The 17,624-nt window shown below is 42.7% G+C and overlaps 1 long non-coding RNA gene across 1 annotated transcript in view; it reads right to left on the reverse strand.

The window, feature by feature from the left end:
- Positions 1-8,480: 8,480 nt before the first annotated feature.
- The window catches only part of LOC128352874 (uncharacterized), a 30,094-nt gene continuing 20,950 nt past the window's right edge, over positions 8,481-17,624 (reverse strand). Inside the window, exon 2 of the long non-coding RNA XR_008320673.1 lies at positions 8,481-8,839. This is a non-coding gene — a long non-coding RNA (uncharacterized LOC128352874). The remainder of the gene's footprint in view (positions 8,840-17,624) is intronic.

The raw sequence follows: 17,624 nt of genomic DNA on the forward strand, positions 1-17,624 counted from the left end.
GCCAGTGCATCATCTGGCCAGATAATGGCCCATAGGAAATATGGTAAATCATCAAAATGTCTATAAATATACTGTTATACAGTGAGGGAAATAAGTATTTGATCCCCTGCTAATTTTGTCCGTTTGGCCTCTGACACAGAAATGACCAGGCTATAATTGGAATGGTAGGTTTATTGTAGCTGTGAGAGACAGAATAACAACAAACCAACCCTCAAAAGCCCAGTGCCCAAAAGTCAGCGATGGATTTGCATTGTAGTGAGGGAAATAAGTATTCGATCCCTTCACAAAAGATGTCTTAGTACTTGGTGGCAAAACCCTTGTTGGCAATCACAGAGGTCAGACGTTTCTTGTAGTTGGCCACCAGGTTTGCACACAACCCAGGAGAGATGTTGTCCCACTCCTCTTTGCAGATCCTCTCCAAGTCAGAAAGGTTTCGAGGCTGATGTTTGGCAACCCGAACATTCAGCTCCCTCCACAGATTTCCTATGGGATTAAGGTCTGGAGACTGGCTGGGCCACTCCAGGACCTTCATGTGCTTCTTCTTGAGCCACTCCTTTGTTGCCTTGGCTGTGTGTTTTGGGTCACTGTCATGCTGGAATACCCATCCACGACCCATTCTCAATGCCCTGGCTGAGGGAAGGAGGTGCTCACCCAAGATCTGACGGTACATGGTCCCGTCCATCGTCCCTTAGATGCGGTGAAGGTGTCCTGTCCCCTTAGCAGAAAAACACCCCCAGAGCATAATGTGTCCACCTCCATGTTTGACGGTGGGGATGGTGTTCTTGGGCTCATAGGCAGCATTCCTCCTCCTCCACATACGGCGAGTTGAGTTGATGCCAAAGAGCTCGATTTTGGTCTCATCTGACCACAACACTTTTGCCCAGTTCTCCTCTGGATCATTCAGATGTGCATTGGCAAACTGCAGATGGGCCTGTACATGTGCTGCCTTGAGCAGGGGGACCTTGCGGGCACTGCAAGATTTCAGTCCTTCACGGCGTAGTGTGTTACCAATTGTTTTCTTGGTGACTATGGTTCGAGCTGCCCTGAGATCATTGACAAGTTCCCCCCGTGTAGTTCTGGGCTGCTTTGTCACCATTCTCATGATCATTGCAACTCCATGAGGTGAGATCTTGCAAGGAGCCCCAGACCAAGGGAGATTGACAATTATTTTGTGTTTCTTCCATTTGCGAGTTATCGTGCCAACTGTAGTCACCTTCTCACCAAGCTGCTTGGCGATAGTCTTGTAGCCCAGTCCAGCCTTGTGCAGGTCTACAACCTGACATCCTTCGACAGCTCTTTGGTCTTGGGCATGGTTGTGAGTTTGGAAGCTGAGTGATTGCTTGCTTCTATGGACAGGTGTCTTTTATACAGGTACTGTAACAAGCTGGGATTAGGAGCACTCCCTTACAGAGGGTGTTCCTCATCTCAGCTCGTTACCTGCATATAGTGAAAAGACACCTGGGAGCCTGAAATCTTGCTGGTTGATAGGGGATCGAATACTTATTTCCCTCACTACAATGCAAATCCACCGCTGACTTTTGGGCACTGGGCTTTTGAGGGTTTGTTTGTTGTTGTTCTGTCTCTCACAGCTACAATAAACCTACCATTCCAATTATAGCCTGGTCATTTCTGTGTCAGAGGGCAAACGGACAAAATCAGCAGGGGATCAAATACTTATTTCCCTCACTGTAAATCAGAATGGGATTACATTTCCTAGCATGGTAATCCATGTTAGGGTTGATGATGGACCCTTTTTAGAGATTGATAACATCTCAATTTCATGCAGAAGTTCCAGGGTTTCTGAGAGGCAAACCTTTCACTCTTTTTTACTCTTTGAATAAATACTGGCATACTTGCTTTACTTGGATACGTGAAGATTTCCTTACATGTTTAAGCCACCTTTCATCCAAGGATCTGGGGAGAGTGTCATAGTTCTATCCTCACAACTCCTGAGGGGACTTTGTCTCCCAAAGTGTAGAATGATATTTGTCAATATATGTAAAACACAGACTAATTTATGAATCTAAAATGATGTGTTCCTCCCCTTCACATTTCTCCTTTGCTTGGATAAGACAGAGGGAACTGAGCAGAGGTAGGCTATTTCGACATTCCTCATCCCAAGTATTGTGACTGGAAGGGGAGGCAGATGAACCAATTGCAGCCTGCTTTGAGCAGTTGCAAGCCTGAGGAGGCACTGAAGTATTGTTCAGCTAGAGATGTCAATCACATAACTGCTCTCATTCCCCCCTCCCTCAACACTGTTTCCATATAAGATTCAAATAGAAACAACTTTTGGGACGTAAATAATTAACTAGGAAACCACAAAAACAGCCTCCAATCCTTCAGTGCAGTTTGATACATTTATTTATTTACTTACTTACTTACTTGTTGAATTTATTTATTTATTTATTGAATTTATATACTGCGTAGTATAAAAATCTCAAGGCAGTGTATATAATTAAAACATACTTAACAGAATTAAAACATAAAATAGAAGACATTTAAAATTCATAAAAAGATAAAAATCATAATAGATAAAAACATTAAAAGTTAAAAGTTAAAGTTAAATATACACAAAATATCACATTGAATGCTGCCAACTGTAGCAATTTTGCATCAAAAACAACACTTCATCCTGCAAAATGTGCTAATTGGGGCTGTATCAACCTGGACACAATTATTGTTCTAATTCGATGCACAGCCCTCTTACTTACTCCATCCCACCATGGCACTGTGATCCCATTCGGAGCGGGGGCAGATAAGAAAAAAATCTAGAAATGATACAATGGTTATTCTCCCGTTGTTTAAGTAAGATACATTCAATATCAATATTAATATTCAATACATACAATAAAAATAACAAGGTATAAACATTTAAATTGAATTTAAAGTGAAATGAAACAACAAGAAAAACAACCTGCTTCTTTAAAGTTGCAAAAACCCTGAGAAGCATTCATTTGGATGCTTTGAGTTTCATCAGACTTTCATCTCATGTGATGCAGTGTAACCTGAAGCACATGTCGTGTTGCATCTCATTTAAGGAAACGCTTTCTGTGCAGCAGCATGTAGCAGCTGCTGTTGCCAGCAAAACATCTGGACTACACCCAAGAGCTCCTGGGTATGCCACTGTCTGAAGAACAGAACTACGAACAGTTAAGGTATCCTTTTTGTCTGAGGGATTTAGGATTATGACAGACTGGCACTTACAGATATACACAACGGTAATATTGCACGCAATGATTGTGGCTGACCCAGCTGTGGAAGCATTCCTGGTAGGAAACTGGGCCAAGCCTGCCCGCCATCATGCCTGTAGCTTTTAATCTCATGATGACAACAAAGCACAATATATCAGGTAGGCAGGGGATCTTCCTGTCTTGCAGCCAAAAGACATTTGGATGACACATGGGCTCACTATCCTGAGTCCCAGACTCCACAAAGCAATCTGTGTGCAGGTGTGTCGATAATACACAGTTACACAGGCAGAAAAAGACTTGGGTGACATCACTTCCATGTCAAGTTAAGTCAGGTTAAAGGATCTTGGGTGGAAAACATCCTGGGGTGCCTATATTTGGCTTAGCATTATCTGCCTGGCATTATTAAAGGGGAAATGCTAGACTAGATCTAGCAGGGTAATTCTTATGCTCATTCCAGATGGCCAGTCATATGCACTTACTTGCAGATGCAATTGTTTACATTCTTTGGGTCAGGATGTGGTTTATATTTGGAATGTGAAACAATTCTTTTTTAAATGACTAAATGCCTGCTACATAAGTATAGCCACATAGCAGAAGCATTTTCCATTTAAATAAGGTGACAAGTGCACAGTAAGACATTCATGAATTGACACTATCTTAAAATCACTTGACACAATGTACTTGCATCTGAAGTGGCTTAGCCCCTTTGAAATAAAAAAAGACATTGCCATTTTAAGTGCATTGCAAATGTCAGTATCAGTTGTTTTGCTGAAAGGAACCTGATCAAGGTTCTGATGATGCTCGGAAACGTAAAGAACACCAGGAAATGCATTGTGTGTGTGTGTGTGTGTGTGTGTGTGTGCACGCATCCATGAGCTTATGCACACACATGCAGCATTCTACAGTGTTTATTTCACCTGTCCTCATAACATTACTGTGGGTGAGATTAGGCATAAATTGTTTTCTGCAAACTATGTGAACCTTAGCCTTCTAGGTCTAAATTCAACAGCACCCTATCTATTTGAGTACCTTCTTTTCTCTTAAGCTTGCCCATTAGCTTTTTCCCATTTGCTCTCAATCATTTTTGTTCAATAGATTATTCCAGCAAGTGTGATGAAGTCAAAAGAATACTGAAGAACAGAGAAAAGGATGAAGCAATCAGGGGAGTGGCATATCCATTAACGGGGATCATGGTTTTCTTTTTGTTTCCTTTTAGTAATAAATCACAATATTGAATCAAAATATATGCCATAATTGAGACCTGCACATCTTCTGGTAGTTCCGTTCAGATGCAGCATTTTAATTAGGGTCACATATATGAAACCTTCTCGAGGGAGTGGCTTACAAAGGCAGGAATGAATAATGTGACAGCTCTTCTGAAAGGGGAAAAAAGCCTGTAAGGTGTTGCCAGCAGTATTACTCCATCCCGTCTTGTGGGTGTTCCAGCACTGATGATAGAAAATCGCATCCCAGAGATAAAACTCCAACTTTGGCAGTAGCATTCCTGTGCAACTAATTAGCATTTTGCATAGGACTCACTGATGATGTTCATTATAAAGGGATTGTGTGGGAAGGGAGAAAAAACGAGGAATCATTTTACGTGCAGTCCCTTCACAACACAACTAGCAACCGTCTGCTAGAGATCTTTCATTATTCACTCCTGGATAGTGACTAGAGAGGGATACTTCACTCTCCTTTGATCTGGAGAGCGGAATGTACTCGACTGCAGACCAATTATGAAATTCAAGTATTTTTGAGATTGCTGAATTGGAAACATTGAATTGTGCTTGTGTGATTAGCTTCATTAGCTTCAATCAATGGGGGGTTGATTAGGCAAAAGAAGTATATTGTATTGATGCATTTAGAGGAGGAGGAGGATGCCACACACTCACTGGGGAAAGGGTCACTTTGATTGACCTGATGAAAGTTACTGGCAGTGTAGCTATCAGGGAAAATAGCCCCAGACTCTGGCAGAAGAGCCTGCCCAAGTCAAAAGTGCTTGATATTTTCAGTCTCACCTTACTCTCACATTGCAGTTTCAGTTCCTTGCAAATAACTATTGATTCTGTTAAAAATAAATAGGGATCTATTACAGGGAAGAGTCATCTGGTTCTAGTGCTCAAAAATGCTTTACTGCCTTTCGTTTAAAACAGCAGGGTCTTACTTGAGGAAGACGCTGAATGCTTATATATATATTTTTAATGTACCATGTGTCATTGAGTAGGTTGCTTTGCAAAATACATCATAATACATTTAGCACATTGCAAATGGAAAAGAAACTATCTAGCATAGCATGATTTGGAAAGCGGGCAATGGCATGAAAAAGAATCAATATGACAAAGGTGAATGAACCTGATATTAGACTTTTTCCTCCATAGATGTTGGCGGATTTAAAGTACAGGATTATGTATGTTTCATTATTTTAATTAGTATCAATTTACTTAGGACATGATCCAGCCCCACCACAGGCACATGTCCAACCCCGTGTGCCTGTGTAACACATGGGTTCTTAAGGACCCAAACATCAATTGAATGCGCAAGAAATTTAAGATTAAACAATCTCTCTCCCTCGCTCTATCTCCCCTCTCCCTCCCTCCCTCTCTCTCACACACAAGCAAAAACATTTCAACAGTTTTTAATTCAAGATACTCTCATACATTTCTTTCCCCACCCCTCCCTTCTGTCTTTTGAGAGTCCAAGTTTAACTGGTCACTTTGATGGAAGAAACGTTGTCCAAATCTCTTTTCTTGAAGAAAGGATAGGCTTTCACTTGAAACTTCTGCCTTAAACTCTGCAGTAGTTAATCACACTCCTCTGTTCCTCCAAACAGTAGCAGACTTTCAATATGGACCATGCGGAAATCAAGTTTTACAGTGCCCTGTAATTAATCACATCCCTAAGCTACATTTATAATTAAATGCATAAATGCCCATCTAATCAAGGCGTTAAGGCTTGTTCAACCCTTGTCTCATCCATAAGACAGACACCTTTCAATTCTCTCCCTCTTGTTCCCTGTTCTAACCATAGCAGAGCATGATACTCATAGACCACACTCACTAGCCTGAAGCAACTGGAACACTTTTATGAAGGGGTTACAGAAGATTCCCATAGATTCCCATAGAAACCTTTATTTCCCTTGTACACCCCATTCCACCCTGTGGCATGGGTGCACTTATAAGCAATTTGTCAGGTTCTTGTGGGAAATAGGACGAGTGTGCATGCCTTCCGCTTCTCTTCCTTAGCTCTATGCAATGCAAATTAGTTGTGCTCCTTGGTTTCCTGAATAAGAAGCTTAACTCCCAAGTGTGGAAACCTTGTAATAACATTGCAATGACTACTAATACTGCTAATATTTATATACCACTTTTCAACAAAAGTACAAGCAACTGCTAGGAGAGATACATACCCTTCACTCCTAACTCTGGGCCCCTCTCTTGTCCATTTGTCTTGAAATACTGAGGTCTGCTTGATCATACTGTCCAAATCAAAGCTTCACAAATTGTTACATAATCTGTGTAGGAGTTTCATTTTGGAACAAAATGGAAAACTCAATCAAACCAGGCTCATTTGGGTCTATTTTCAGTCACTGCAAAATGAATGTCTCTTGAATAAACCAAATGGCACATGAGCCATTAGTTCCATTTGGACTCTATTTGTTTACAGAAGGAAGGGGTCAGGAAGTGGGAAGTTTACTTGTATTTCAGCAGAGCAATGGGATTTTATTTGTTGTTTTAAGTACATTTAAAGTTGAAAGGGGGTATCATAGTTCTTTCCTGCAACTGCATAATGGCAACTGCAATCAGAGGCGCTCTTACCCCTGGACCTTGGGGGCCTCCTGGGTCCAGGGGGGCCTCCAAGTGTGCTGGGGGGGGCATCCTGCCACCCCACCCTTTCCCCTACTCACCACTGCCCGTCCATGCTGCTCATTTCCATTTTTGGAACCGCCATGTGCATGGGTGGGGGGTGAGCCCAGCAGACCTTGGCCTCCCCCATGAAGGTGGTGGCAGGTGCAGAGGCTGGTGGGCCCATATGTCTGGGCCTTGAGTGTGCCTCTGCAGACTGCTTGCAGCATTTTGTTTGCTGTTCTTAAAAGAGAAACCGTGGTGGGAGTGGGAGGAGGAGGGAGGGAAGCTGGAAGGACTTTAGGGATGTTCAGGAAAGTTTGTTTTACAGGACAGGAGGGCAGCAAATCAAAGAAGGAAGAAAGGACCCCCCAATAATGATGTTTTGCTCTTGCCAAGAAATCTCATCAAACAAAGGGTAAAGGGAAGGGAAGCCTGGCTGTACCGCCCCAAAGGGAGGAGGGGACTCCACAATGATGGAGCCAAATTTCTGCGCTACCTTTGGTAGAAGTTCAAATGAGACCTGTGAATAGCGGAAGTGCCAGAGAAAATCCCAATTTGTTTTGTGGCTTTAAAAAAGACCCTCAAAAATATATATGAGGGTATATTTCCCTTAGTGGGAGGCTTTGCAACTTTCTGGAGCTGGTATTAATAAAAGCACGAATGGAATTCTCTTTTGTGGTTTTAATTAGATCGGCCAGAAAATTTCCCTCTCCCATCTCTTTCTACTTTCTAGCTGCCAGACGCTTGTGGATTAAATAGTTACCCGTTTCACAAAAGTTGTTTCTCAGTTTGAAGAAGGTAAGCAAGAGAGAGAGAGAGCTCCTGCCAAAGATGCTGCTAGGACAATAGAGGTGCCTAGACTTCGCAGGTGTGCTCAAGGCCCAGACAGATGTTCCCACCAGCCACTGCACCCATTGCCACCATGGGGGCGGCTGAGGCTCGCTTAGCTCACCTCCCCACCCCCTGGCTGTGCACATGGCGATGGTGAAAATGGAGAGGAGCAGTGCGGACGAGCAGCGGCAAGGTGGCAGGAGGCCCCCCAGGACAGAGCCCACCCCCGGATGGAGGTTTGATTAACAAAAATTAATGGGGGCCTTGCAGTGGTGGGGGGAGGGCTCCTGGGTGGGTGGTCTGAAGCCCTTCAGGTCCAGGTGGCAAAATTACCTAGGGGCACCCCTTACTGCCACCCCCCCAACAATGTCCTGGATGCCATAGCTGCCATATTTTGTGGCAGCTACCACATGTTTCCACAGTCCAACAGTCCAAGCCAACATCCAGAGCATTGCAGGGAAAAAAAACTTGCTGGCTGCCAGCTGTTGGGAGAATTCCTGATGCTCCTTTTCAACATATAAAAAAAGGGGGGGATTTTTTTTAAGCCATGCTATAACCCAGCCCCTTCTCCTAATGAAAATATGAATAAATAAAACTGAGGAGATTAAAGTGAAACAAATTTAATTTTAATAAATGAATGACAAAATAAACAAAGGCTTAAAAATGAAAATGAATGGATTGACAAACTGCAAAATATTATTCACACCCTGAAGACTGAGTGCTCTGGGGTTCATAGTTCCCATTGACCTTACAAGGAATAACTTTATTTGCAGGTTTCATTCCACCCCCGCCCCCCACTTTTAGCCATGAAAATTACACCTCAGCTTCTTTTCTTTTTTTGCTTCTTTTTCTTTTCTTTCTTCTTTTCTTTCTTCTTTTCTTTTCTTTCTTCTTTTCTTTTTCTTTTGCTGTTGTGGCTTTCCGATTCCCATACATATGATGGAAAGATGCCACTATGCCACTGCACACCTTATGAAAAAAACGAGTTTCTGTTTTTTCACTGCATGGAGATGAGACACATTTTTGAAGGAATGCATTAAGCAAGAAATCCAGGAGGCATGATTGCTCAAGGCTTCCATGTGTATGATTGCCACATGTTTTCAGACATAAAGTATGGTGTTCAATGAAAGACATGCATGTTGCACAAAGTGGATCTTCCCTGCAACACAACCCTCAGTCCCAAGGCAAAAACAAATACTGTTCAAGTTTTGTCTTGATTGCTCCAATTTAGGATTTTTCACTACAAAATAGTTGATGAGGCTATTTTCATGAGTGAGCAAGGGGAGCCCAGCATGGTTTTGTTGACTTGTGAGAACCAGTGGACTCAAGAGCGAGCCCAATGGCTCCACAGTGGTAAACCCACCTATGTAGCCACCCCCTTAAACGAGGTTAATGGAGTGAGTTTTGGGCTTCCTCCCTGCAAAAGAGGTAGCCCTTCCCACTTGATTGTGGGAAGAGCTTCAGTATAATGTGAACTCTTGACAGCTTGTTGCATTATACCACTTTAATTGATTTCTTAGAACTTAGAGAGCAGCAGTTACCTGAAGCTAGTGTCTCCATATATGAACAGCAGATGGAGAAGCAGTTTGCTTTCAACACAGAGCTGTAACATGTGTCTTCTAGATTTGGGAGTACTGTATACTGAAATCTCTAGCTTAAACCTTGTGACCATTAAAAGTGTATGACTTATTGCATAACTGTTGAAATGATACAATTTTTTTTACATTGCACAGGTTATTAAAACTTTTCTTACAATCAGAAGTCCATCCTGTACAATTTTGCCTTTAAATGATTTTCTTCTTTTAAACCTGGCTCTTTTATGAAATAGCAGCCCATTATTCATTTAGCATATAGAATATCTTGAAGCACAATAGGATGATATCACCAGGTTACTATTCTGCAATATGCTGGTTTGTGCTATATATTGGCCATATTCGCATGTAATGTGGAACTGCAGGTTCTATGGACCCGCGATTCTACTCCCCACCCCACCCCACTCTCCTGTCCACGTTCGGATGAGACAGAGAGAAGGCTCTCTGCAGTGAGGAAGATTACAGAAAGGAGGGCTTCCTTCTTGCATGAAGGATAACCCACTTAGGCAATCATGGCTGGAGAGAGGGAGGAGCTCTAGTTCTGCATTTGCTTTTAATGTTCAGAAACTCAAACCTCGGGTATGAGCAGCGAATCTCACTACAAACTGAGGGTTCAGATTGGAGTTTGCTGAGCACAACCTCAGGTCTGTTTCCAAACAGGACTGGAGTTGCATGCATTCAGACGTACAGGTTTGGCAACCTCTTCCCATTTTAACTCCAGTTTCCAGTTATGTGTGAATGTGGCCACGTAAATCATTTATTGCCCATTAAAATTATGGTACCAAGCTGAAGAAAGCATGCCATCTTGTTCTGAAGTGTCATAAGTAAGCTTCAGAGAAGGATGCCTTCTTTTTCAACTTCCCTGTCTTTTACTCTACCATTCATCTCTGAAGAAAGAATAACAGATGATCCTGCTTTATTCCCTGTCATTAATAGGAGCTGGGCATTCCACACCAGCTCTTAACACCTGCTAATGCTTCATTTCTTTCCCTTCTAACTCGTATTATCAGTCTCTTGCATTTTTCTCTGTTGATGTCTTAATCTGATGTCTGCTGGTTTCTTAACTTGAAATCAATTCATTTGGTCAATATATAATATGATTTTTGAAATATGATTATGCTTATAAGATGGAATTTGTTTGTTGATATGTTCTTGCAATGTTTGTATTTTGTTTTGTGTGTTTGTGAGCCACTTTGAGTGCAATTGTTTTTGTAGAAAAGTAGCATTTAAAACAATTCATGTATAGTATAAGCTGTGTAACTATCACATATAAACAAACATGAAGCGATCTTTCTGCACAAACCCTACTAAAAAGAGTCATATGCAGATCCATTTGGATGATTTCTGGGTTTTTTTAAATCTCTTTTCCCCAAAACTATGCAACATATTTCTATAGAAAAATCCTGCTGCTAATTCCAGATATTGAGCTCAGTCCAGTTTTGTCTCAACTATCTCAATGTTATCACATTTTTACTTAAATTAAAAGCGCCATACTTTCTGACATACTTGTTGCACTCACAGTTGTATAGCATCATAGGTTTTGGAAAATGCTTAACAAATACTATACAGATAATATTAAAAATAAAAGTGGTTATTAAGGTTGAATCAATGGTTATTCTCACTCATGTACCATTTGTAAATTAAAGTAGCACAATAATGCTAATGAACTTGGGACAAAAAGCTGAAAATATAAGGATGCAGATGTTAGAATATATAGTAGAATACAAGTATGATTTTTTAAAAATCCAGATTTTGTGTATGTGGTAGCATGTAGTAGATTTCCTAAAAGTCTGGTGATTTCATTTGAAAATGAGCAGATCAGGATTCACAACTGATCTAACCACACAACCACCCTGCATGCTGATCTTTAAAGAAGTTAGCAACAGATCTATTTTGAAGGAAATTTGGTAGTGCAGTGTGAAGTGCCAATAACTAGGATCAGCAAAACAGGGAGGGTTCCAAAAAGATATGTCAGGAATTGGAGCTAGCCAGCACAATTGTTACTGCCATCTTGAAACAGGGGTGCAATTTTCTCTACAGTTGGGTTGGGTTACTCCCATAATCCCTGACTGTTCATCACTGTGGCTGGGGTAATGGGAGTTGTAGTTCAAAAACAACTGGAGCCCTGCAGCCCTGATTTAAAGTGTGGAGTGCTTGTTCAATTTTAAACAATCTTGGTGCTTCACTTCAGAACTGGAGGAGCACAGGGCAGAAGCATGAAGTTCTAGGAAACCATGATTTGTATAGCACAAGTTAATCACTGAAAGTTTACAAGGTGCTTTGGGATCCAGTAGGCTGAATTGCATCATGTGATGCCTTGACATTATTAATTTATTATTACTCCTTTCTGATAATGACTCCAAGTACTTTCTTACATTTAATACAAAAATTATTTAGATGTTATTCTGAAATGAAAGATCGCATAGGTTTAACTTCAGGAGATACCAGGGGAATTTGATGTCCTGTGATATAGATAGAGGTGGAAAAAAGGCATGGTGTAATTAGTCTCTAGGAAAGATGAATGTACGTTTTTCTGTTTCTTAGTGCTGCCTGTAGGACAGGCCTCAAATAAAGTTTCATTTCCCAATCTTCCTTCCAGAAGAATATGAATAATAATTTCCTAGGTCTTTCTTCTTTGTCCTATTTTTAACAAAAATTTAAATGAGCTCATGAAATCTCAGTGCATAAAGTTGCAAATCATGAAAAAAAATAAAAAATACTTGTAGCTCCAATGCCACTTGAAGAAACTAAGTAGCTTAGTCCAGAAAATTATGGCAGAAGCCAGAGTAGGAACTACGGGTAGGGCTAAGGCAAGGGAAAGAAGAGAGGGAAAGTGTACCCTAAAAGTAGAGGGGGACAGTAAGGATGGAGAAAATGTTGATCTTGGAGTTTGACAACTTTTGCATCAGTGTCTGCAGCCTTCCTAAAGTTGTCTTCTGAGGAGTCAACAGATTTTAGAATAATTCCTAATTCAGGCTGAATCTTCTCTTTAGAACATGATTAAGTATACATCTGAATATAATCATAGTTCAGAACCACCAAATCAAGATTTGAAACTGTAAAGTGCTGAGCATTTTGAACTGGGGACTCTGGCAGCATGGCTCACGTGCCTTACTCCCTAAGCCACTACAGCAGCTCCCAGATAGAGACAGCTTACTCTCTGCTACCCAAGTAATGCCTGGCACAGGTACTGCATTCAGCCCAGGTGACCTAAAGAACAGAGTCCAGCTGGCCCAGTAGAAATGTTGGTCCAGGCTCGCTTCCTCAGATTGAGCAGTTCCATTCAAAAAGTAACTGACTCATCTTTTCTGCTCTTGCAAACCAGTGTTTGACCACATGGCTCTCCATGATCATGTTGTGGGCCCCTGATCATCTATGGCCCAGAGGTCTAAAAATGTGCTAGTCAGTACCATCTGGAATGAATAAACAAGGTTTTTTTTAACAGTCTATGATTGTAGTAGAATTATTAGCCATGATAGGCTTTGATTTTCATTGGCCCCAACAAACTAGCTTGTTATATTGAAAAATGGCTCAAAATACTTAATAAGTCTTATTAATGACCAAAAAAACTTGACAAACAAAACCTATCCATGCTTTTTTGGATCACAAAATGCAGTACCTGTAGGCTGGCAATACAATAGTGGTATGCATCTGAATAAATTGATGTATGAAGCCAGCATGTGATTGCCGTGGTATCAGAATTACTGTGGGGGCTGCTGATAGCTCCTGAGAAGATTTGAAATAATTCCTGACTGTGGTGATTTGGGTTAATTTGTTCCTTGATTCAGGCCAGCTTTTGAATGGGGCGCCATGCGTGCCATGTGTGCGCACATGCCCAGCATGCACAGGCACACATGCTACTTCCGGTCACTTCTGGGAGATATGGCAAAGGGGCGGCAGGGAGGTCCGCTGCCGCCCCAAGGGGCTTCAACAGAATGGAGCGCCGGTGAGAGGAATGCAGTGGGAGGGGTAAACGCACCCTCCCATGCCCTTGATCTGGCACCCCCAGATGCACCCCCCGCCATTGATCTGGCAGAACTGCCCGCCGATCAAACCAGTTCGGAGGCCCATAAAGGGCCTCTAAACCAGTTCCATGCACATCCCTACCAGGGATGGCTTGGAATTCAATCTGATGGTCACCCAGCACCAGTCCTTCTTTCCTACAGCCTATCCTCTGTGCACACATCACACAAGATAGTTGAGTTTCATAAAACATAACCTTTTACATTATTATACTGGCTGACATACTGTGCAACAGTATGTCAGCCTAGTAACATTGCATGAATGCAAGTTGCACATAGGCAAAATTTGCACAAATGTTGTTACACCATTTGCATCATTTGTGCAGATTTTGCACTTGTGAACTTGCATGCATACTGTTATGCTAGGCTGACATACTGTTGCACAACCTGTCAGCCACTGACTTTATTGTGCCATCCTAAACATGCCTAATCAGGAATAAGAGTTCAATGAAATGTATTCCCAGGTAAATCTGCATAACGTGGCAGTTTTGAGCGTACCATTCATAAATGTAATTCACATGACCAAACGGGGGTAGGGGGAGCATGAGGAAGTCAGGAACCTATCTACCCATTCCCACACAACCATATCCCAAACAGGATTTTACTATTTACTGACAGCGGGGAAGAAGCCAGGCTGCCAGGTATCACACAATGCAGCAAACAAGCAATGTGGAGAAACTGGGAAAGCACCATGCTGCCTGGCCACTCCTTCCTACCAGCTCTATGATTAATATGGCTACTGGCAGCCCAGGAGCAGCTGCCAGCAGTGCGGCAAACCACACAACCAGTGAATGCAGTAGAAGGCACACGCATGTCGTCCTACCGCACTGTAAGTCTGGGTTTGCAATCAGAGCTACCCAGGGGAGGAGCAGCTGAATACGGAGCAATCTAGTCCTGTCCAACACAGGTAGGGCTGTTCGTGAGAACAACCTGAGTGTCTCTCAATTTTTTTCATTTCCCTAATCAATTGTCTCCAGAAATAGGTTTATGTAGTTTGATCATTTTTGTTGCTGAGAAAAAATGGAAAGTTCATGACTATTAGTTTCTTAAGGAATCCCATGGCTTCATACTTCTTGGGGCAAGGAGAATACAAAATTGTTTTTAAAATATGAAATAGCCACCCATGTCATAATTATAAAATGCCTACAGGGTGATGTATTAATAATTAGCTTTGTTCAATGCTTTTATGAACCTTAAACAGATTGAACAAAACATCCGTTTGGCCATGCATAAACAGTGATTACACCTCTAAGATGTTGTCTCACTTCTAAATACTTCTGTGTGAATTATGAGAACTATGGAAGAACAACAACAAATTCAGGAATTGGGTAGAAGTAAATATTTCAGCATGCTGCCATTTTGTGATGGGTTCTACCTCCCCAAGCCATCATCTTGTGACTGGCTACACCTCACCAAGCTGCCATTTTCCACTGGTAGCTTTCAAGGTTAGAAAAAAACCTTTCTCCCTGATGGGGGGGGGGAGGGACATGGAGAAGTTCCAGGGGAAAATCTTATTGTTTCTGTAAGTACTTGTGCTTCAAGATTACTCAGAATGATGAATGAGAAATCACAGAATTTCTATTAGAATCATGATGAATATACTAGATTGTTTCTATGTGTTCATCTTGAAGCTATGGGAAGTTACAAGGTAAAAATTGTGACTGTGCTTATTGTGAAGTTACAAGGTGATCACTGTGAGGACATGGATTTGATGGTCCTAAGCATTCTTCACATGATAACTGGAACTGAACTCCAACCGAACCAGTTTGGGGTGGGGCAAAATATTCTTGAGGGGGGAATGGTGGACCATTGCCAGCCTCTGGGGGATGATGTCGCAGCCATGGGAGGTGGTCTCCTGATGCCCTCCCGACCAGCCTCCCCCAGACATTTCTGGCCCATTATTGGCCATTTTCAACCCATTACAGGCCTCTCTGCAGTGGTGATGGCCATTCTGGAGGCTGTCGTGCATGCCCAATGGCCATCTGCATCTTCAAAATGCCACTGCCACTGCAGAGAAGCCACAAAACTTACTAAAATGGGCCAAAAATGGCCTGTAAGGTTGAAAACAACCAGGGGACGAAGCCAGTGGGGGGAGGGGGACATCAGGATACCCCCCTGCAGCCACAGCAACACCTCTGGAGCCCAGCAATGGTGGTAAAATCTGACTTCCCCCCCCCCACAAAAAAACCAAACTGGCCCCGGACCAGACTGGTGGGTTCAGCTTGACTGAAGCCAAACCAGGCCCAGTCCGGCTCAAGGGAAAACCCTCAAATTGGGCCAGTTCGAGTGCGAACCTATGCCAAGGTACACCTGCATTAGACAACTTCCTTATGCTTATGCTCTAAGACATGGTGAACTTAATACAGTTCCTGTATTACATGCCTCCACTAGCTGTGACACAGTATGTGCTTTTGCTGGCCATGGGACCTTGCTGCACTCTGTTTGTACAGGCTAGCATAGAATTTCAGGTATCATTTGTACAATTTGGAGAAACATTAGATGTTATACTTCCCCAAAAGGAAGAGGTATGCACTTTGGGAGTACTTCTGGATCCAAACATCTCCTTGGTATCTCAGACTAAGGCACTGGCCAGGAATGCTTTTCATCATCTCAACCGATGTGCCAACTGTTGGGATTTATGTGTATATACATTGTCTTTGTTCTTGCCTCTGATGTATTGTATGTATAGTAGCCCTTTCTAACAATTCCGAGCCAGGATGGGTGGGCGGGTGAGAAGGAAGGTTTCCTTCCCACAGATGAACGTGAAGAGCCTGGGCATGCAGATCACGTGGCCACATCATAAGCAGCACAGAGGTTTGGGAGCTGGGATGCGTTGTCCCAGCCACCAGAAATCCCACAATGCACCGCACAAGTGCATGGTGCATTGTGGGGATTCCCCTGGAGTAGGCCAGGAGCCAGTGTCTCACCGGCTGTATGCAGTTAGACAGGCTTAAGGGTGCAAGACACATGAGCAGTTAATAAGCAGACATGAGAGCAGTTAGACAAAGTTAAGGACGCAAGCAACCAGGATCAACCGTGGAGGTTCTCATGGGCAGCCTGGTCTTGTCTGCTTGTGATAACTACCATTCTATACACAGAGAGAGGCTGAGTGGTAGAGTTTAGAATGTTTGTGTCAGTAATCAGTTCTGTAGACTGGTTTATCATTTTGTGTTTCTTACTGGATGCTTGAGACTTCTATTAGGATGATCTTTCACTCAGAGTAGGGCTGCTGTTTATAATCTGGTAACAGTTAAATAATAAACCTTATTAGCTTTGTTCAATAAACGTAACAACCCTCAGTTTCTACTCTGTTACACTCCACTCCACTAGCTGTGTCAATTTCTTGAAGAGAGTTACTTTAAAACAGTACTACATATACTGGCCACCTCCAGGCCTGACTACTGCAATGTGGCAACATGCTAGGGATATGTGAGTCAGCTCGCTTCGAACCAAGTTCGACATCGAGCCAACCCAGTTCCGCCAGTCTGAGTTCCACGTGCATCCCTATAACATGCTGAGGCTTTTCTCATGCACATGCAAAATTGGGCTAAGGAAGCTCAGCCCGGTTTTGCCTGAGTGAGAGAACCGCCGGGAGCCATGCAGCTCCCATGGTAGAAAACCCACAAGGGAGTCCTTGCTGTTAGCCCAGGTTAAGGGCACAAACGCACCCTTAGCCCAGGCTAACTGATTGTGTGTGGGTGCCGCAGGGCTCCGCGCAGCACACACACCAGCAGCCTACTGGTCAGTGTCAAATTACTCCCCATAATGCACTGCACACTCGTGTGGTACATTATGGGAGTTCCAGGGGCCTCCCAGACCCCCAACCTCCCTGCTGCTGACAGAAGCCAACAATTGTCTGGGCAAGCGATCATCTGCAGGGTAGGTAAGAGGATCATCTGCAGGGGAGGTAAGTTTTACGAGGCTTCCTCCCCTTTCCCCTTCTAACCCTTCTCACAGATCATGAAAGAGGGCTCAAAAATGTATAGTCATTCTCTGTTTGTGGTTTCACAAACCCTTACTTATGGGTTTATTTATTATTTATGGTACTTGTAGTCTCTGTATAACATGGAACAAGCACCTGATCAGCACCACAACTTCCATCTTTAAAATGAAATGCCAGCTGCACAGAAAATTCCATCA

Source organism: Hemicordylus capensis, chromosome 4, assembly GCF_027244095.1.
Source record: "Hemicordylus capensis ecotype Gifberg chromosome 4, rHemCap1.1.pri, whole genome shotgun sequence".
Classification (NCBI taxonomy): Eukaryota; Metazoa; Chordata; class Lepidosauria; order Squamata; family Cordylidae; genus Hemicordylus; species Hemicordylus capensis.